Raw genomic sequence first — 24,241 nt, 5'->3', positions numbered from 1 at the left:
CTGTACGGAATATGGATGACGTCACTTGACCTTGCTTACGTACGGATCACATACAAAATAGTTGCGGAGTTGTAAGACAGACCGTCCACGTAGAGCACACAGCGAACGTACCGTGTCAATTATCTTTAGTTGTACAAGATCAGTGTATTTACAATGCCGAAAGCAAAACGTTCTTTACAGGATCGTTTGAATAAGGTTGTGGAGGACTTTGGAAATGAACATATAAAGTCACATGCCGACTCTATAATATGTGTTCTGTGTAAGACGTCACGAAAATTTGTTCACCAAGGTAGGCAATGAACAATCGCACACCTCTACTGACAATCAGGTTAAGGACTCGGAATTTTACAGAGATTTATGTGAAATGATGGTTAAATGTAATATACCATTTCATAAGCTCGAAAATAGTTATTTTAAGGACTTTCTGGGAAAATATACACAACGAAAACTACCACGACCTGCAACACTTAGTGAACGATATTTACATAATAATCTGTTGTATATCCACAATAATTTTTCAGGGTTCTCGAAAACAATTACACGCATAGAAGCTTACGATCTGAAAAATGTCAGACGTCCTTAATTTAACAGAACTTGAAAGAAACGTGTATGTTCTAGGTGTACAAGGTAATACCGTTGGCGAAAAAGTTAAGAATAAACTTAAAGGAGTCCTACACAAGAACCCTGGTTATTCGGCATCGTGTTCTGCCAGAGACGCTTTATGTGGCTAAAAACTGGCACAAGGTGAAGTAAAAGACAGTAACGTTCCTTATTTCCTGTTTGCTCCAGTAACGTCTTGTGATGGTGAGAGAAGTTTCTCTAAATACAAACTGTTGTTGAGTGATCGCAGGAGAAGCTTTAATTTCGATACTTTACGCATACACTTAGTTATAAATTGCAACAGTTGAAATTCATGTGTTTCGCTCAAGAATAATTAACAGAAGTGACTCACCTTCATATTAATGCGAGTGTACGTGTCCAGTGTGTCCCAGCGGGTACTCCACCCCTTCGATCTGATGTCAACAAACAACGACGTGAACTCCATGTGCACACAACTAAAAGGTAAGGGGCTAAAAATGAATGCTCTACTCATCATACAATATGATACAACGAAACAGAAATGCAAATCCATCTTCATGGCCTTATCTTCACCACAATAAATAAATAAATTATTATTATTATTATTATTATTATTATTATTATTATTAAACACTATTTACCTCGTTTTGTAAAATTTGCCATGATGGTTTTAATAATCACTTCAGTAATGGGTACAAGTGAAGATTCAAAATCCAGCATTTAGGCCTACTTCTTTTAGTGATGTGAGAAAAAATGTTGAAAATTCGGCCAGCACAAATCCAAATATAAGTTAGTAGGTTTCAAACTTAAAAAATGCTCTCCTGAAAAGTTTAGTAAAATAGACTTGCCACGATCTTCCTGTGCGGTCTTTATTTTTAATTAAACTAGAGAGTATATTTCCTTATGACGCCTTACCTAACTTTATATCAAGCTACGTGACTCGTAGCCAGGATGCTAGTGAAAATCATAAGTGGACTGCATCCTGCTCAGGAACACGGCGGATAGCACACTTACATTCTCGAGTCCCGCTTTACATAATACTCTAATTTTCAGTAACTGACAAGTGAAATGAGCGGCCCCGAGCGCCCACACGTGCCATTTTTCGTTCCTTCTTGTCAGTGATATATTTGAATATGACTACTTTTTATTTGGATCTAATATGCTGCTGGTTCAAATTAATTAATTCAAGTAGTTCACGCCCACTTCTTTCTCTTCGAAGTTTTGACAAGAGATATGATCAGCCCGGAAAGCATTGTAATACACGATAAAAATCTTGACACAAAATTAGATTAAAATAAAACACGATCCAACAAGTTAACACATAGATTCTCGGAATTGAAGGTTCACATGTTACAGCAACATTTCTCTGCACCTTCACTACGCAGCGAGAAGATTGTGCAATGTTATATAGTTTGTTACGATAGTGTACGTTGGAGCTCATCTTTGGTTAACCACGGCACAATTTTGTGACCGAAGAGTGTAATATTCTAACGGCTTATTAAATTGCAAACCCAAAGAAAAAACAAGAGTTTGACATCCTATAACCAGATGGCAAAACAAAAATTCTTCATGTGGAAACAGACCCAAGGCCTAAATCCGCGAAGTTGAAGGAAACTAACAAGCAAACTTTCTAATGGGGCAGATAAAAAAGTTATTTTTTTTTCTTCCATCATATTAATAATGTCAAAAGAAGTGCTCATACAAATTTTGGTCACTCGACCGCAATTACGAGGCCAACCAGAAAGTGATTTTTCCTGAGGTCTTTTACAGAAAAAAGAGCACAATTGCATGGAAATATTTATTGAAACAGATACCGCAATTGTTGCGCTATTTATCAACATATCCCCTACTGGAATTGAGACATTCATCAACCATGAGATCAATTTTTTTTTTATCCTTGTGTCCCAGAAGTCAGCCGCCTGAGATCGGAACCAACTTTTGACAGTCGTCTGCACCTCTCTGTCGAGTCCATGATAAAAATAAATGTCTCAATTTCGGTGGGGAATATATTGCAAAAAAAATCTGAACAATTGGTGTGTTTGTTCCAATAAATTTTGTATTTTCTTTCTGTTATCGATCCCTGGCGAACTTACTTTTTTACGGCCCTTGCAATTGCGGTCGAGTGGCCAAAATTTGTATAAGCATTTCTTTTGATATTATTAACATGATGAAAGAAAAAAATAACTTTTTTATCTGCCGCCATCAGAATGTTTGCTTGTAAGGTCATAACTCATTATAAAGGTCGAAAAGACGACGGATCATTGGAAGAACAAGACTTGAGATGTGACCAAATTAGAACAGCAGAAGAAGAAGAAGAAGAAGAAGAAGAAGAAGATGACGATGACGATGACGATGACGATGATGATGAAGATGATGATGATTATGATGATGATAATGATGATAATAACAACGTCAGCGATATTGAATGATAGGAAATAATACCAAAGCAATATATTATAGTCCACAGGTCAATCTCCTCATTTCAGAAACTCAAAATAACATACGACGTAAATAAACAAAAAAAACTAAAATTATAAAGATATATTAAAGAGCTATTCCCCTTAACATTATTATTAATCGTATATAAAATAAAAGATAGAAATTCCTTACTGTTCCCCTTCAAAACAAAACATTGACAACCATTACTGAGCCAGACAATTTCTTACCGTTCCCCTTGAAGACAAAACATTGACAATCATTATTGAGCCAGACAATTTCTTACCGTTCCCGTTGAAGGTAAAATTTTAACAACCTTATTGAGTGAGACAATTTATTACCGGTCCCCTTGAAGACAAAATATTGACAATCATTACTGAACGAGAAAATTTCTTATTATTCCCCTTGAAGACAAAACAATGACCACCATTATTGAGCCAGACATTTTCTTGCCGTTCCCCTTGAAGTCAAAATATTGACAACCATTATTAAACGAGAGACCGCCTGATCATTCCATCCGAATTCGACGTACTGACAACAATAATCACTGAATGAGCATATGGAAGAATATTAGTCAAGGTGCAAGTAAATCTCTGGCATATTCTAAGGCCTCCGTGTCTCAGAAAAACAAATGCAGAATTTGTTTATTTGTTTAAGAGAGAACTTATAGGTTTTTGTGATCCTAATTATTATTTTATGATACGACGAAGAACAGTTCCGGCTGGGATATACGCAATACCTTTCATGAAAACCTACCACAGTTAACCCATATACTGTAGCCTATATGCCTGTAGATCGTTTCACAGACAGATCTGGAATAAAACTTGTAGTGGGAGGGAACATTCGACACGCCGGTTTTACTGACAATGATGACAACCAGAGAACACATGCGTCCGTCTTTTTTTTGACAGAAGTACTAATTGTATTCAGCATCCACATCTCCATAGCAACAAGAGTGGCATGGTCTGTACGCAACGAAATATGATAATGCTCATCTTGAGTTATAATAATGGGTATTTCTAGAAACTAAGTCCGACTTTTAAGAATGTTTTGACACTGACCTTCGTGCCACTGTAGCCATCTTGTGGATCCTTTCAAATAGCGGTCAACAGAAAACTGTCACCAATCTACAAAGAAAAGAAAGAAAACAATGTAAATTGTTATGTTTTCTTATTACACATTTTAATCTTAGTTTTTACATTTATATTGAAAGTTTATTGTTTCTGTCATTGACTTTACTGTTGTGTATGTTTTAGGTGTTAACCTTTACATTATAAGTTACAAGACGTATAAACGTTTTCGTTGAACAGTGTCAACATCTTCAGATACGAACAATCAATTTTGCAATATCATTACTCTCTACATTCTCTACACATACAATACATGTTTAATGGCATGCGGGGATAAAATCTGTTAAAATAATATAATTATAAACACATCAATATTCTAATATTCAAATATAGGTGCCCCTAATGTCAACATTTAAAAGTGTACATATAATGTACAATAGAAATGCGTTTGCAAGTCTTCACATGTGGGCTGGATTATTAATAAGATAATATTGTGAGGCTAGAAATAAGGTTAAATATAAAATTGAGCTGACTATATAGCATGTTGTATTATACATGTGAAGATTTGCAATTACAATGTTGTATTACATATTTTTATTCATCTTTCCAGTCCACACCTATGGAGTAACGGTCAGCGCGTCTGGCTGTGAAACCAGGTGGCCAGGGTTCGAATCCCGGTCGGGGCAAGTTACCTGGTTGAGGTTTCTTCCGGGGTTTTCCCTCAACCCAATACGAGCAAATGCTGGGTAACTTTCGGTGCTGGACCCCGGACTCATTTCACCGGCATTATCACCTTCATATCATTCAGACGCTAAATAACTTAGATGTTGATACAGCGTCGTAAAATAACCCAATAAATTCATCTTTCCAATATATATCGTAGTGTATGTTTCATGGCCTGTCGTAAATACTTATGCAGATTATTGTGATAATCTTTTTGCCAAAATATTGGGTTTTGGTTGTTTATTGTTGAGTTGGTGGTGTGCGTTTGCTTTATTGCTGTTCATTCACACTGAAAATAATTGAAGCCGTTAGTTGGTAACCTAACTTTGATTAATGCATTTAATTTTAGTTATTTATAATGTATTAAATGGAACTTACGGATAACTGATCAAAGTCCAATACTGTATGTATAGTGGATTATGTAGCAAGATGTGAATTGCAAAATATTAGTTTTTGCATGCTTTTTACGATATTTGAATGGAAGTGACTGTTAAAAAGGAATATATTAGTAGAAATGCCTGATCAAATAGTTATTTATTTTATTCACTTGTGCAGTTTTTACCACACAAAAGCATCATTATAAAAAGTAAAATGATTTGATAAGTATTCAAGTATTCCTTCCTTCAGCCGCCTTGCTAGCTCAGTTGGTCGAGTGTAGACTGTGTGACGACTGTGAACCCAAGTTCAAAAAACGGCAATGGCGAAGTTGTATTTGTGGTGGACAAAATCAATGTTATGAGGATTTTTAATCATTCTACTGACGGGTACATGGCGACTCAACAAGGTCTGTTTATATAGCAGACCACCACAAGAGTTATGGTACACGGAATTGATAGTTGGAGAAGAATGGATGGGATAGGTAAGGGTGGAACCAGGTTATCCTGGCAATAAAATCGTTACGAAAAGTCTACTTGGGGCTGAAGTGCTTACAGATGCTTCATGTTTCGCCCATAAACCAATAAATCCCCACTTTTTCTCTTTCCTGTAGCTCAAACGATACCATTTCTACTAACACAATTGATTCTAGGCGAATCTTCTAGAAAGTGAAGCCCATTTTTCAATTACTTCGTTCCAAAATTCTCACAGCTGAGAACTGAACTGACAAAAGGCTCGATGTTGGTGATGACTATGATGTTTAAGATTGTAATAATTATTATTTTTACTATTATCACTAATAAAATTCTGTATTATTTTTTAGATATTTTTCCTTGCCAGTGTTTGGATTTCTGCCCTTTTAGACAATTATTTATTTCAGTTTTACATAGTACGCACCACTTATCGGGAAAAGTGTAATATGGCGTTAACACAATGTTCGAACCTATAATAAGACACACTGATAAAGAACAAGCATCTTTGCTTGGGAGGAATTACTAGAGTCCAAGACTGTTACGCTGAGAGTTCTAGGTAGTTGTTGCTTGCAACGATTACTTTTTGCTACCTCATATTTTTACATATAAAAATTATTTTTCCTTCAAATAACGTGACTATAGTTTATTAGTTGGTATAATATATTTTAATAAAAGTAAGTAAAGTGAACTGTCATGGCGAACTACTGTCCATACAAGTTTAACAGTCTTGAACAAGGTATCCTTTTCCTCAGCTTTAATTGAGCCACGCTTGCCTTTTTTTTTTCTTCTTCTTCTTCGTTCCTGTTTATTTAAAATAGTCTTTTTTGTCCACCTTAAATTCTAGCACGTTAATTTTCGATATCCATTATTATTATTATTATTATTATTATTATTATTATTATTATTATTATTATTATTATTATTATGTAGTCAACTGTCCGAAGACAGGTTTGAACCTCATAAATGACACCAATAAGGCATCACCCATGCGGCAACTAAGCCAGAAGATAATGGGGTAGGGTGATCAGTTTCTTTCCCCCTTCACTGCATACATCGCAGACGAGTAACATATTACACTAATCAGACTCCAGATGTACACAAACTATCGTTCTTCCCCTGACACATATCATCAAGTGAGATGTACTGCCTGATATGATAATAGATGTACAGATACGGAAATAAAATTTGGAACTCCTTTAATAAGTTTCGCTTACAACACAATGTGCATGTGCAGTAAACCTCGCTCCAAATTTTAATTTCGTATCTGTTCATATCAACCAGAACCTCAATAAGAGGTTATTATTATCATTATTATTATTATTATTATTATTATTATTATTATTAATTAGTTACTTAATTATTGGCTTTTAAGGAACCCGGAGGTTCATTGCCGCCCTCACATAAGCCCGCCATTGATCCCTATCCTGAGCAAGATTAATCCAGTCTCTACCATCATATCCCACCTCCCTCAAATCCAATTATTATTATTATTATTATTATTATTATTATTATTATTATTATCGTTGTCGGTTAACACATTAATATTAATAATAAAATAAATATGTACATGAATAAATACGACTATTCCTCTTTCCTAGTGTCCTCGATGTTTAGTGTGCATCCTCCCCCAATCCAATCACAAGTGATAACTGAACCAACCATCTGCACTTATGTAGCGTAGCGCATCGGATGCAATCTGCCAGATTGTTGCCACATGCTAATCTAATACCGTTATTACAGAGATCGTTGCAGCTTTCTTCTGTTCTCCGCACTATGGTTTTCTGCTGCCCTTGCGTGTCTATCAATCTCGTCCTTTCTTGCTTATGAAATGCGACTAAAAGTTTTCACCACTACCATCACCGCCATCATAATCGGTATTATTTTCTAGTACGATCCCAAAGAGATTCTGTGAGGTCCGTGGCGGAAGAATCGGCTGAGGAGTAGGTTTCCCCCTGCTGTATCACCTATCGTGTTTATCATACAATTTATTGCTTCATTACCACTATAGTTTTATCTTATCATCTCTGAACAGCACGTGCATTTGGAAAGGAATGTTAAATGAATGCCCGCCGTTGTGGCTATGTTGGTAGTGCGTGCGCTTTCCGAGTTTCGATTCCCAGCGTGGGCAATGGAAGAATTTTATGTTTCGTCCACGGGACTATGTATTTGTCCGTTGTTTTGTGATTGTCCTGTGATGTCTCTACGGTGGTCCTGTGCCATGCTGATATATCTAGTGTGTGATTCTCCCTCCCCTACCCGTAGTGGTTTGTAAGACGGAAAAGGGGAAGCTTAAGCAGATAAAAAAAGAAATAAAGATGTTAAATGGGTAATAAAATTCCACCTATGATCACCAGCAGTCTTCCTCAGTGATCTAGCGGATACCATGCTGAGCGCTGGATCCGATGTTCGCGATTGAAATGCAGCCAAGGACATGGCTTCCTCCTTGATGAAAGTACAGACTAATTATTTAGTCCTGACAACTCAGCGACACGAAAGAGGGGAAGTAATAGGAGTAGTGGGGAGAGTTCCGGAGTAGAGATAAGGGCGAGCGGTAGGTAAAGGAATGCAGTAAGCTTAACTGTACTGGAAACACAACGCTATACCGCATGCGTGACACCCGATCGCTCTGACTGCATTCGACAGACTAACCTGAACACCCCTTGGCGTAACTTAATGGACTCGCCTGACCTAGGCGCACATTGCTGGCGACTGTCAGGACTAAATTAAAACTGTGGGCCCGGCTCGCACATTTACGGCTGGCGTATAAAAAACCTGTCCTCTACCCTCGTAGGAATGTATGTTGGTTCCAATACTTACATTTCCAACACTACTTAAAAACTAGTCATTTTCAATAGGTCTACTCTCTGTTTATGGTTCTGCTATTATTGTCATTTTCAATGCTGCTTACCGCAATGATCATATATTTTGACACATATGTCATAAGTGTTAAATAATAATTACAACATAGCTAATCTAGAACGAAGTCAGAGTTGTATACTACTAGAGAAATGAATTGGGAAATTTCCGTCACAAACTTGTAACCTAAAATCGAAACTTCGTGAAATACTTCCCTATATACTGCTGGCATGGGCGTCACTTCTTCTCTTGCCCTTTTCTTACAAATGAATATAAGTTTTTCTATTTCACATCTAGCTACATCTACAATACAGCTGTGTTCACTACCAACAGATACCATGGTGATTTTCGTTTGTTGTAATTCTTCCTCTGCATTTTACACTGTAATATTTTTCACACAACCAATTCGTCGTAGATTTATTTCGTTTACTTACGTTGTACTTGTAACCTTTATGTACATAAGACGGCTTGTTTTTTGTCGTTACTATGTAACATGTCAACGACTTCCATGTTTGAAGACGAATAGTGACTAACAGACTTTACGCTTCAACATTCCCTGTGAGTATTTGTAAATATTGCCCTCAAGGCAACGATTCTAGGCAACAACAGAATAAGTGAACACCATAACACATGAGTTGACAGGAAGTAACTATGTGACGTGACGCGCGGGTGGAATTGGGAATGACAACGAATTAATTGAGAACGGGAATTATGTTTGGTATCGGAAATGAAACGGAATACCCAAATTCTGTTAGGTACTGGAAACAACATGCAACGCCTTGTAAACACTTCCAGGCAAAATTCATAGACCATTTCTCATCAACGCTGAATTTCGACACTGAATAAGCTATGTAGTCCCTAATTAAAAGTGCCGCTAAATAAAATACTATTCAATCATTATATAGAGAGATTTAAATATATATGTGCCGTTCTACAGCCCCTAGAAAGAACACTGTGACTGACATTTTGAAGAATTTTAGTTTTAAGGGTAGACATGAAGGTTTTATACCAGAGTATCTGTGGTATAAATATGATTAAAATAGGTTGGAAGGTTAGGCAGTAATTGCGCAATATTGAAATATTGTAACCAACATTGACACATTTTATACGTAGAATAATATTGTATCTCACTAAAGAATTTTTCAAGTGTGTATTTTCGCAATGATGTCCTGTTACAATTAGACTATTGTAATTGATATGCCATATTCTTCTCTGTAGGAAATGAATTTATTTATTTATTTATTTATTTACTTATGTATTTATTTATTTACTTATTTATTGACTTATTTATTTACTTACTTATTTACTTACTTATTTATTTATTTACTTACTTATTTATTGAATTACATATTTCTTTATTTATTTACTTATTTATTTACTTACTTATTTATTTACTTACTTATTTACTTACTTATTAATTTACTTACTTATTAATTTATACTTGTATGAACAGTAGTTCGTCATAACAGTTCACTTTACTTACTTTTATTAAAACATTATATCAACTAATAAACTGTATTCACGTTGTTTGAAGAAAAAATAATTTTTAAATGTAAAAATATGATTAGCAAAAAGTAATCGTTGCACGCAACAACGACCTAGAACTGTCAGCGTAACAGTCTTGGACTCTGACAATTTCTCCTAAGCAAAATGCTTGTTCTTTATCAGTGTCTTATTATAGGTTCGAAGATTGTGTTAACGTCATATTACACGTTTCCCGGTACGTGTTTTCGTATTATAAAAAACTGAAATAAATAATTGTATAAAAGGGCAGAAATCCAATCACTGGTAAGAAAAATACATAAAAAAATAATACAGAATTGTATTAGTGGTAATTTTAGTCATCTATGTTCCAAAATATTCGACAAATTCAATGTGTATAGCTTCTTTGTATATCATTTCACCACGTAGGCTAGAATGAGATTCTCCAACTAATTTTAAAGATTTAAACGAAAAGGAAACGATGTTCAATAGGCTAGCAAGGTGCAAAATACACAAGACAACAGAATACGAATTCATGACCACAGATATAGCCTACAGCTCATGCATCGCGATATGCAGTACGGGAACAACGTTTCTGTAGAGGGGGTTGGAGTAGAAGGGAAGGTCGGACATGTCTCTACCGAGTTCTTGGCAAAGATTAACCCATTCCCCTATAATTCGTAAATAGACTCATCCGATCTCGTGCGCAGCTCTGTAGGAAGAGTGGGGGGAGTGTCTTGACATAATGCATAAGCTGTACTTGGTGTTTACATAATGCATATGAATTCAAAATTATAGACAAAAGTGGAAATCCCACATTCTCAAAATGCCTGCTTCAAGAATACCTCGCCAGACCCAGAAACAAAATTCAGGTTGTCCAAATTTTATTTCTGTGTCTGTATTACCGGCCATATAAAAACAATTTCACACAAAAAAACAATGATCAAGACATTTCTATACAATTGAAATTATACAAAGAATGAGTTATCTTCTGAGGTTATCCCCAAACACTTTTGCCTCAAGGTAAAACAAAAATTAGGAAATTTACGGCTGGTTCACAATAAACCGGGAACGGAAACGACAACGAGAACGGAAATATTGTTAAACTAAATGTATTTAAATGTGAGCATTCACAATTAACGAAATGCTTACCGGAGCCCGAGAACGGGAACGTGAAAATTAATTGTGAATGCTCACATTTAAATACATTTATTTTAACAATATTTCCGTTCTCGGTTTATTGTGAACCAACCTTCAATAAGAGCGAGGAATAACGGGAGAATCGTTTACAAAATAACAATGCAAACATTTCAGCGGCATTGGGGTGTAATGCAGGCCGCCTCCTCGTGGTACATCCTGGATAACGCTAAATGGTCTACGAAGAAAGCTCATGTTGGTAGATCTTAATGGAATTCGACTGCCTGGAGGAATATTTATATAAACTGGGTATTTTACCATCACTTCAGTGTGTCATTTGTAATAAGGAAAATTCTATTATGAATTGCGAACATTTAAATGTTTGTAAAAAAACTTGTTAATTTTAAATCCTCGATGGGGACTTAGTACTGGTCTGCCAGAAATCAAATGATGTTGAATCAATCTGATTGAGCATTACATACATGCATACATTTTAGCGGTATGAACAAGAGAAACTAGCATTGAACGCTTTGAGCGACTTGCCAATAACAGAGTTCGAACTTGCGAGGCTGAAGAAAGAGAAAACAGGTCTAAACGTTCTCAGAGAATTAACAAAAACTGAGAGCGTATTACTAGAACTAGAGAGAGTAGTCGGCAGTTAGTACGCAGTAATAGTATGTTAGCATTCCATTGCGACCCAAATATTTGTTAGTTTTCAAATAATTAGAATAAGTAAAATATGTAATATATTCAATGCAGAGAAGTGGACTAATGAGCAAAACGTATTATGTTGCGCTGTTCGAAAAGCTGTGCTTCCAGATTCAAGAGCGCCACAACCAATCAAAAACTTACTTATATGTGTACTCCCGCTATCAACACACATTTTAAATAATATAAGATAGAACACCTTATTCCAAATGGCATCGTTTGGTACAAAAGAAATACAAGAAGGCAATTTTATGCCAACATTTTAAGTTCATGGAGGGGCTTATCATTTAATTGGAAGCCTTCTTACAGATTTGAGATCCTACAAATATGTTTTGTTTCAGAAGCTGGCCAATTGTCTGCTAGTGCTAATATAATACCAAGCTTAAAAGTAGAATCTAACAACTCCAGAGAGTATTGCATGATAACAGTTCCGTATTTTTAGACACAATTTTGAAAACAATTTAAGTGTCTGTGACTTACAATTTATTATAAGCTAATTATTCACAACCAATAACAAAACTTTATTCGAAAATATAATAGATTTAAATCAATAATATTTATTTGTAACAGTGGAGCGAAACACACGGGTATAGCTAGTTCCTTAATAAAATTTAAATGCGAGGGACATAATTTCTTTTCCATGCTATATTTCAAGGCGTTACGCCCAGCTTTCACCGCAGAGTATTGTGAAGGATATTTTGTTACAAATATCAGCGAAACCGCAAATCACTTTGACCGGGGGTCGGTCACCTGCAGCCAAGTTCGCGGTTTGACCTCTGCGCGGTTGTCAAATTGTAACAACCGTTGTGTTTGCACGTGTCACACAAGAGATGGACTCGTATGTTTTGGAACACAGAAACAATTTCCTTTAAATCCGTAGAGACTATATTCGTAACTCGATTTCTTCCCTCTTACACTAATAAACTGAACGTTTAAAATTGTAGTATATTAATACAAAATACACGACGAATGAGAATAGTATTTACTTTATTTACCACTTAGATATATTATGAAGAATCAATTATCTTGGAAAAGACTGTATTTAATCAATCATGTCATCAGGATTTCCTGCAACAAATTGCATTTCTGCAATGTAATCTCTGAACACAAAGTTTACTACAAACACGATTCTACACATGAAATCAACGACTACACAATAAAAAATATGCAAACATGAGCATACACACATACATACATACATACATACATACATACATACATACATACATACATACATACATACATACATACATACATACATACATACATACATACATACATACATACATACATACATACATACATACATACATACATACATACATTACATACACTTTTGTGTATAATACATCGTGGATCTATTTCATAGCAGTTCCGTGTCCAAACCAAAGATCGAAAAATGTTTCTTCCTGGTGTTTGGGAAATATGATGTGATGTAGTCCTAGAGCGCGAAGCAGAGAACGATAATCTTGAGCTGTACTTTAGGAAAGGCTATATAGTCCTAATGTAGATAGCCATAAAAAATATGACTGCAGGCTGGTCCCTCCAAACACGATATTGTCTTACATTCAAGATTTCATGCTGTAGGAAATCTGAACTACAAAACAGCACGTGCGGACCACAACGGTGAGGAAATGTCGAGACGTTTTGGTTCGGTAAGTTTGCTGAGGAATTATTTAAAGTAAACTTTTTTTAACGGTTGCATAATTCAGATACATTGTGATATGAAGTCACCCGGTAGCGTCGCGTTTAAGACTTTGCGTTGCTAAGCGGAAGGTCGCGGATTCGATTTCCGATAGGATAATACATTTTCTCCACTATTATTGCCCTGACATTCACTCACTCTCTAATATAAATAAGTACCACGGGGTGTTTTCTTGGACATACAGGTAACAAGTAGTACGACTGACATCTCTACTGCTACTAATACCGATATCTGCAAAAGTTGGAAGTCTTAACCTCCCGCTACTTTTTAGGCCTCCATGGGCTTCTAATATAATTAATTTTACTTGGTTTGCATTGTAGTGTGAATTTTCATAAACCAATAAGCATGTGTTACAATTGATTGTATTTCCAATTCCTCTAACAATTTACATAAAGTTTTCAATGATCCCTCGATACATGACACACCTTGTGTAACACAGACTTCAGTACCTTGTAGACAGGTATTACATTTGGAACTCATCGAGGAGTTGTAATCTAGCCAAGCGGAATGACACGTGTAAATGCCAACTAGCAAGATTCGTATTCGTTTCTCCTCCTCTTCCTCGACCCCTTGATCTGATGACGGGTGTGGAACTGTCTTCTGAAACGTGTTTCTATATTTTATTTTAGCGAAGATAAATTTAAAAACATCTTAACTCGTTTTTCTCGTGTATCTTCTAGTCCTCAAGATCATTTACTAAACATTTTGCACGTCGCAGTATGGTAAATGTATAAATTTCATTGACGTCCAAATTTATTTTCAGGTAACAATAACCTAATGTTACTTAATTATTTCTACACAGGAATCGAAGTCCTCGGTACTGTATAGGGAAACAATACGATACAAACCGAAAGTATGAGGAAATGAGAGGCGAAGTTATTGAATGAGCAAGAATAGGCCTATCCGATTACCTTCATGATGTCAACTGGAAGAATGAATTCTGATACTAAGAAATGGAAAGTAATGTTGAAATAAACATGTATAAAACCTTAGTACGCCTAAGACCTGCATGAATATAAGTATACGAAAGAAAAGTGACCTAAGAGAAATTAAGAACTGAAATGTATGCGCTAAGACCAATATTACAGGAAAACTACATGTGTGTGCGTGCGTTCGTGCGTGCGTGCGTGCGTGTGTGTATGTTGTTTAGTGGAGTAGGGTAGCCAATTCCTTTCCTCCTCCATTACATACATCGCCGACTAGCTACAATTGGTCTTCTTCATCATTCCTGAAAGTATAGGCGTGAACTTTTTTAACACTCTGTATGTTTTACACACACACACACGTAGATATATATCTGTGTGTGTGCGTGTGTGTGTGTGTGTGTGTGTGTGTGTGTGTGTGTGTGTGTGTGTGTGTGTGTGTGTGTGTGTGTGTGTAAAATATACAGAGTGTCAAAAAAAGTCCGCGCCCAAACTTTTAAGGATGATGGAGGAGACTAAAACAAATACGTTTTATATAATACGAATATTTATTTTCAGTCAATGACTTTACTATTAATATATGTAAGGTGCAAGTCCTTACATTACATGATTTAATATTGTATGAACGTTTTCGTCGGTTTCATACCAACATCATCAGATACAACATTCTATATAATCATTAACAGGTACATGTGTCTCTACAAACCAAAATACAATATATATTAATAAGCATACAATATGGTAAAAACATAATAAAAACCAACATCATTAGGATATAAATGTGTCTTTCTTGTGTGACTACACCCTACTGTCAAATGATTAAAACACACGTGTGATTGCAATACTTATACAAATATGTTTGCAGGTCTTCACTGATAAAATAATAAAAAATAAAATGAAATTTGTATACTATATTGTGTGAAGAGATGCATTACAGTAATTGAACTATGTTAACTGATTTTTTCGTGCCCGTATTCTTGTTTTTTTCATTACTGCACGTCTTTTGACCTTCTAATGTATGTACGTCATAATATGTAGACTGAGGTTGTGCCTTGAGTCTAATTATTCAAAGTTGTTATGGATATCATTTGTATCCGACGATATATTTCAATATTAGGTTGTCTTATAATGTTGAATTGCAGCATATACTTAAACGTGCATTATGAGAGGTGATGCTCTTCAATATAGTATTGTATAAGTATTGTAATCACACGTGTGTTTTAATCATTTGACAGAAGGGTGTAGTCACACAAGAAAGACACATTTATATCCTAATGATGTTGGTTTTTATTATATTTTTATCATATTGTATGCTTATTAATATATATTGTATTTTGGTTTGTAGAGACACATGTACCTGTTAATGATTATATAGAATGTTGTATCTGATGATGTTGGTATGAAACCGACGAAAACGTTCATACAATATTAAATCATGTAATGTAAGGACTTGCACCTTACATATATTAATAGTAAAGTCATTGACTGAAAATAAATATTCGTATTATATATCATAGACTTTTCTGAAAATTAATCAAAATGAATTGCAAAATACGTTTTGTTAAATAAGCACGGGTCGCAATCACATATTGAGTGACTACTGGGCATGCGCAGGTGAAATACGAGAATGAAAGAGGTTATTAGGGCGTCTGAGAAAAAAAATATTATCTTTTCTTCCACAATTATTATGATTATTAGTATTCAGTTAATTAAATAAATGTTCAAAATGGCCACCATCAGCCTCAATGCACGGCCGAAAGCGACTCAGTAGTGTGCTTGTGCTCGCTGGAAAATGTGAGGTGTATCCTGTATGATTGTCACCAATGCAAGAATGCATGCAAAATGTTCCATCTCCGAATCAAAAGGGGAAGAAAATACCATGGTTTTCATGTAGCCCCAGAGAAAGAAGTCTAATGGGGAGAGGTCTGGTTATCTTACAGGCCAGTTTACAGGTTCTTTCTGACAAGTCTGGACTCTTCGACCATTGCTTTCAGCCGCACTGTAATCAAAGCGCATGTCCCTAAATACTCTCCACGTATAGCGCTCCATGTTGACATTCAACCGTGACTCCATTACTAGTGCTACACACTATTTACTTACTCAATAGGCCCACGTGAAGTCTAAGAGTATGACACAACGTATAATACGTACAGAATCATGTGTTTTAGTCTCCTCTTCCACTCTCGTATTTCACTTGCATATGCTCAGTACCCAATAAGGGTTTCCTACCTGTGGTTAGTTAACAAACGATAGGCCCTCTTCGTTTCGATCTCCTCCATCAACCTTAGAAGTTTGGGCATGGAAGTTTGCTTTGTTGCTACAGCAAATAAAATAAACAGAAATTCAAGAAGTTATTCTTAACTGAAAGTTTAATTAATTAATTAATGTATTTATTTATTTATTTATTTAATGGTTCATTCATTCATTCACTCACTTATTCATTCATTCACTTATTTATTCATTCACTTATTTATTTGTTTGTTTGTTTGTTTATTTAAATCTATATCAGAAAATAATGGCTTGATCTCTACAAATACGAATTAGCCTTGTTCATTGTTACTATGAATAAGAGATTGTAGTTTGAGATTTGGGTCTCATAATTTCTCGTCATTGTGGAGGTTTGTAAAAAAAAATTTGAGAATGTTCCGCAAGATTCTCTTCTGAATGTTATTCATTTCCTAGGCTACTAAAGATAGAGGAGAAAAATGGCGACCATATCTCAAAGTTTTGAAATTGGTTTATACGTGAAAAAACTCCATTATTTCATGAAGAAAACATTACACTATTTTTCTATAAACTTTCTTCTTATCAAAGTTAGAGAAAGCAGCAATTTTTATAAAAGAACTTTAAGAGAATGGAATAATCGTAACAATAGAATGAGAAAGAAAATACAAGACTAGCAAGAGACAGAAAACCAGCAGTAAAAAAGAAAATCAGGAAGACCAAAGAGAAGATGTGCTGAAGGACCTTCAACAGACACCATGACGATTGAAATGCATGGAGAAAAACAGCATCTTTCGTTTATAAAGGATGATGATGATGATGATGATGAAGGCGGAGTAATTAAATTTATTCTTAGAAGATGCCACCTAGTTGTGAGTACAACGAGCCCGTTGCTATTATCTAAACGTGCGTTGGTTAGCATAACCGCCCGGCATTTCCCCGCGTGCGACGGAGGTATTCGACCACGTGCCTGATGTCGCAGTCACGAACCACACGTTCCTACCCTTCACATGCGGCGCCACTTCGCAACATCCACTACAGTCATTATGGTATTATTCTCCCTCTCTCTTTCGCACTTTAGCCTCAACAGAGTTTGACCATATTTGACCTTTCAGGAAATTTCAATCTTACACATTTGACAAAGCAAGCGAAGGGTTCAGGAAGTGTCAGCAACACAACTGCAGGCCTACACTGTTCTTAGTCTGTAACATTGCTTCGGTTGTTTATATATTACTAGTGGCTTGTGCAGCAAATGCAGCTAAGTTCAATGGAAGTTCAAATTAAAATTATTTTTCAAATTTATTCCCAATGAAGAATACCAGACATTTTAGAAGCTATTTTGCTTCCATAATAATGAAACATACCCTTCTGAATGGTTTTCTTCATACTAAATACTTTTTTATTGAACCTATACATCTTCAGTTCTTGAGTTTCAATGCGAAAACGCAAGTAACAATGTCAGGACGGCCAGTCTGTTTTACATGTGGGAGTGAAGCAATAGCTATTTCAGGTCATAGCGGATTGTAGGTTAGAGTTATGAAAATATCAGATTTGCCATGCTTTCCAACAATAGACATAGCATCTTGGTAGCTCCTGCATGTTTCGTGTACTACATTGAAATGTAGAGGGTAGAATCATTTTACCCTGCTAAGAGATCTTGCTAAAGTGGTCGGGATACTACAACATTGTGTAGGCCTCTTATTTTATCAGTAAGTAATACCTTTTGGCCTTCCCTTAGGCATTACAATTTTTGCGCTTCCTTCAGACAATACCGAAAAGAATCACACATATAAGTATCTATATCACTTACTTACAAATGGCTTTTAAGAAACCCGGAGGTTCATTGCCGCCCTCATATAAGCCCACTATCGGTCCCTATCCTGAGCAAGATTAATCCAGTCTCTATCATCATATCCCACCTCTCTCAAATCCATTTTAATATTATCTTCCCATCTACGTCTGCCTCCTTCAAGGTATTTTCCCTTCAGGTCTTCCAACTAACACTCTATATGCATTTCTAGATTAACCCATACGTGCTACATGCACTGCCATCTCAAAGATCTGTATTTAATGTTCCTAATTATGTTAGGTGAAGAATACAATGCGTGTAGTTCTGCGTTGTGTAACTTTCTCCGTTCTTCTATAACTTCATTCCTCTTAGCCTCAAATATTTTCCTAAGCATCTTATTTTCGAACATCCTTAATCTCTCTTCCTCTCTCAAAGTCAGAGTCCAAGTTTCACAACCATGAAGAACAACCAGTAGCATAACTGTTTTATAAATTCTGACTTTCAGCTTTAAATATCTACATCACACCACCATTAAATATAATATCGAAAAGACCCATACCATTTGATTAATAGCTATAAAAATATTTCATTTTCAATAATAATATTGTTATCTTATGTAAGTTTTGTGTAGACTACTATATAACCGTCACTCAGTAAATGTTATAGAAATGAAGATCTAACTTCAAATATTCTCTACGCCTACTTATATAAACCCAAAAGGTTTCACTATCATATCATCAATAAAGCATTAATCTCTATAATTAGTGACAAATACATCATGGCATTCACTATAATAATATATCATTTTTAACGGTAATAATGTCATCAAACATTTTAAATTTTTGTAGTTTTTAATAACTAATACACAGACAGCTGTACTCAGAAAAATACACACCAGAGAATCTGATCTGTAAATTCTTTTTAGTAAGTCTTGAAGTTTTTAATAACCAATATTACAGAAACGTTCTGAAAAAGGTACACAAATAAAGGTCGACATAATGGAATTATAATGTCAGAGAATCTGAGCCATCTGAACTCTAAATATGTCAGCAATCCTGCAGGTCGTAGCCTTCGTGTGATATTGTTTATTGTAGTGTGCTTGTGTTTTGTTTTATTGTGAAAACCCATTACGTATTTCTCAAAACTGACGACAGATGGATTCTGGAAAATACGAAAATGATGTATGAAAATTGACATTTCACTGAAAACTACTATTTTTCTGAAAAAACTTTGTGTTACAAGCTTCAAAATGAGGGGTCATTTATTAAAATCCGTTCAGCCGTTTTCCCGTAATTTCCATTACCATTTCAAATTATATATATATATATATATATATATATATATATATATATATATATATATATATATATAGATGTTATACCAATGATATTATATAAATCTTCCGTAAATAATAATAAGTAGGGACCATAATCTGACTCAGGGTGTACGGAAATAAGGTTAGTTGTTTATAGATTATATTGACGTGACGTCATGTTTTGTTTGGCACGTGTCACAGATACTATCAGGGAACACATGCATCTTGTTTGTACTACAGTTGAGTTTTACTTCATGATTTGAAACTAAACCTCGCATATTGTTCACATGGATTTATTATAAAGACACTTCGATTACCTTTCCTACAATTTAAATTATTTACACTATCCATTTATTTAATTGATATAATTTTACTGGCATAGTTAAGGCCATAAGACCTTCTCTTCCACTCAACCAGTAAGTTATAAGAAAACAAAGCAAATATAAATAACAGCAATACAAAAAAGAACAGTGGAATAATAATAATAATAATAATAATAATAATAATAATAATAATAATAATAATAATAATAATGTATTAAAACACAATGCACTAACTATTTTTCAACCACACACAACAATAAACTGGTATGCTCTATATAAACACATGAAAGTACGTAGGTTTTTAACTTTCTTTGTTACTCATTTATTGTGCACACGTGTGTTCCATATCAAACACAACTGAATAACATTATTTCATTTAATATATCGCAACCCCTCATGAATTGTACCTACTCGTAATATACTCTTCCAAGTATATGCGGAATCTCCTTGTGTATAGGAATGGACTCGCTCACATTGGTGGTTTTATCGGACATGACGTAAACTTTTCCATGCCAACCGAAGTCTATTTTCCTTTGCATAAAATCCTTTCATTTTTTAATATTAGTGTAGGTCGAATATTAGTGTTACACGTCAAAGCGAGTCAGTCAGTTACTGTTAAGTGTAATCATGCAAAGAGTACGAAAGACATACACGTTAGGAACAGTGATCGTCTTTGTGTGATGTGCCTACTTAAGGGAAAACTAATCCGTTATGGAGAAAAAAAATTTCAGATGAAGTTTCTTGATAGCCAATGTCAACAGAATTACACCATAAATGATCGAAAATAATATAACTTGCGAGTCTATGTTAGGCGAGAAGACAAAAATATTTGTCTAGTGTTTTTTTTTTTACTTGGCTATTTTTAACAACGCTGTATCAATTACTATGTTATTTAGCGTCGATGGGGTTGGTGATAGCGAAATGGTATTTGGCGAGATAAGGCCGAGAATTTTCCATAAATTGCCTGATATTCGTCTTACGGTTGGGTAAATCTCGGGAAAACCCCAACCAGGTAATCAGTCCAAGTGGGGATCGAACCTGCGTCCAAACGTAACTCCGGATCGGCAGGCAAACACCTTAGTCGACTGAGCTGTACTAATGACTATGTTTAGTGCTCGCAGAAGAGAAGTTGGATAACATTTGAAATTCTTCTCCCCATCTCATGTCTTAAGATTTTTAGCTGTGGGGGATTTTAAAGAACAAAAATATTAAATAACAATTCGTACAGTATTAAAACAACTGAAAAGCAGTATTAAAAGATATATTTACAAGTTCTCAATAATAAGTAAATTACATGGATGAACAATACCAATTATAAACAAAAATCTAACTTTATCTGCATCTCAACCTGCAAATTGAGCGTGTGGAACGTTGGCTTCTCCTGGTAATCGGTATGCTTACAAATTTTGAACATGGCATTTTAGTTTACCAGCTACAAACAGTAAAATTATAATGAGTATTATTTAAAAATTAGGTAAACTTTCTTAAAATTATAATGAATATTATTTAAAAATTAGGTAAACTTTCTAAGTCAAGAATAAAGAAATGTAAACAATTGATTGAAGCTGTAAGGACTGCTTCTGTCACTCTCCAGCCACTTTGATTTATGAACCATCAGCTCAGGAGACGACATAAATCGAAAGTGACAGTCGCTTTTCAAGACAGAGTCCGTCGCCCATGTTGGGTGTGGACCTCCCGAAGTTGATCTCAAGTCACGACTGCGATATTCATTGCACAAGTACATTGCAACCATCTTTCCCGGTATTTGACATCACCATTTTATATTCCACTGTAGTAACCACGTGTATTAAATTCAGATTGTGCAAACTAGAGATGAACAAATCTAACTGCCGCTCTCGCTCGCTGTGTTCGTTGCACTTGTCTTTCGACTCTCGCCTAGTAACTCTTGTGCGCTTCGAGTCTTGCTCATCATTCTAGAAAAAAATATTTGGTCGGCGTGGAAATATTTCGTAACTTTGAATAACATACATCATTGAAATAAATGAAGTGTCCACTGCAAGAATGATGGATGTCACTTTCTTGTCGAAAATGAACCAAGATTGTCAATGCATAGCTTAATACGTATAGAATGTACGCATATAGTTATATGGCATTAACACTGATAGTCATTGTGCAGTAATTATCGGAAAATCACAGTTAAGTTTTGAGCACTAAGCATTTCAAATTTTCAATTGCTTCTCCTGAAAAATGTATTCCAAATGACATTCATCATTCTTGCAGTGGAGTCTTCAAATAATATTAGAGATGTTTAATTGATACAAAAATACTAAACAAATCAGTATCATAGTTATCAAAATGTTCTGATTCTATTATCAGATATTACCTACTGTGATATAAATAGAAAAACATTCTCAAATAAATTTGCACTTCTAAGAAACATAAAACATAACGTTAAATAAAGGGTTATATAGGCTATATTTTTTACTTGAGATTGTACCCTTGATCTCAAACATATAAGAGCCTACTAATTACGTAAAGATTGGGGAACAGATTATTATACACTGAGAAGGTAGAGATGATGTTTCAAATAGGGTAACCGATTGTTTATACATATATAGGCTAACAGTTTCCAAAATAGATGAAAGTTCAGTCACGTATAAACAACTGTGGCTATTCAAGACTGCTTGACGTTCGAGAGTTGACTACTTCCGATGTCTTGAAAGTTCGCTTGATTCACTCACAAGCAGTCAACGACATAGGCAATACTGTCGTTCGGGTATTCGGCTTTGCGGGCGCTGTTACTTTCGCTTTCTCGATTGTTGTTCAACTCTAGTGCAAACGCTGCATAAAAGTGTATTTAAGTTTAAATTGCAATTAATAATGTACGTACATGAAATGAAATCACATTGACATCTTTAAATCAGACTCATTATCAACGTAATTTCGTACAATGGCGCCTAGCAACATTATATGAAGTGTGAGGAAAATATAGTCCAAGAACGTTGCAGGGTAGAGGACATCATACCTGTTACTTCAAGTGTAGGAATAAACATTGGATTGTTTTTTTCGGACCCTTCGGATCCTTGTACTTAGGCCTAGAATAGCCCATTTTGCGATGACTGTTCAATTCCGACAGGGATTAACACTAGTGAATCCGGTGCTGACAAGTGGACCATTCTGCCAGATACCATCCTCAGACAAGTATCTGATAAGCCCCAGGATCTAAGCTTTTTCTATACCACCATAGGAGAGAGACTTTTACTGCCCCAAGACTTCACCGCTGTCTATTTTTGACTAATGCAGATGATAGATGAAATGGGAGGTGGAGTCTTGGTAAAATGAAAGAATAAAAAGGGAATACCCAAAGATAAATCCTCTGCAACGTCTGTTTTGTTCACCAACACAACCTGGCCGGGGATTGAACCAGCACGTCTAGATGGAAAACCAGTGCGATAGCGTTTGACAACCCCTTAAGGGGTACCTATTATTCTAGACCATCTTCCGGATTTTCTAGGTTGCTTCAGAGTGAGATAAGTGGTCTATCGGCTTGAAGCACACATAATTGCCTACCCACAATCAAAATTTCCCTTGTAAGTACGCGTGCTGGAGTATCATTCTGTGTTTTTTTTTTCTTTCCTTTAATCTAATCGATCTATATATTCAACTAAAAACAAGAAAAATCAGGCGGTTTGAACCCGAGTTACTGTTCCTACAAGCTAAAAGTCTAAACCAGGCCTGCACAAACAGCGCTCAACGAGCGCGCGCGCTCCTTCGGAGCGGGAGAGCCGAGTTTACCGCTCGCCGAAACGGAGAGGAAGATACGTCAGAATGACATAGACTTGCTATAGGTAGAAGAGAGGGAAACGACAACTCAGTTAACTAGTGGAGTGCAGTGTGTAGCCTATTCTCAGTAACTGTTTCACGTTGCCTACCTACTGCTACAGTACAGTATGGAGGAATCTAAAAGGCGGAACATAACATTTAACGATTTACAGCTCGAACTTTGATCTTCAATGTGACCTATGGGCTAAAGATCGTTTGAATAATACTACTAGCCTGGTTGAGTTTTAGCAATACGAGTAATATCCACGACTACACAGGCTGACTGTGAAAATGATTGCTATGTTTGGCACAACATTTATATTTGTGAGCAACTGTTTTCT

At 35.5% G+C, this 24,241-nt stretch overlaps 1 long non-coding RNA gene across 1 annotated transcript in view; it reads right to left on the bottom strand.

Moving 5' to 3' along the window:
- The window catches only part of LOC138697134 (uncharacterized), a 135,348-nt gene that overhangs the window by 62,001 nt on the left and 49,106 nt on the right, over positions 1 to 24,241 (bottom strand). The window contains exon 2 of the long non-coding RNA XR_011331533.1: positions 4,077 to 4,142. This is a non-coding gene — a long non-coding RNA (uncharacterized lncRNA). The remainder of the gene's footprint in view (positions 1 to 4,076; positions 4,143 to 24,241) is intronic.

The sequence above is a fragment of the Periplaneta americana genome, chromosome 3 (assembly GCF_040183065.1).
Source record: "Periplaneta americana isolate PAMFEO1 chromosome 3, P.americana_PAMFEO1_priV1, whole genome shotgun sequence".
Lineage (NCBI taxonomy): Eukaryota > Metazoa > Arthropoda > Insecta > Blattodea > Blattidae > Periplaneta > Periplaneta americana.
Note: the sequence above shows the minus strand (reverse complement) of the source record. Positions and strands in the feature narration are given on the sequence as shown.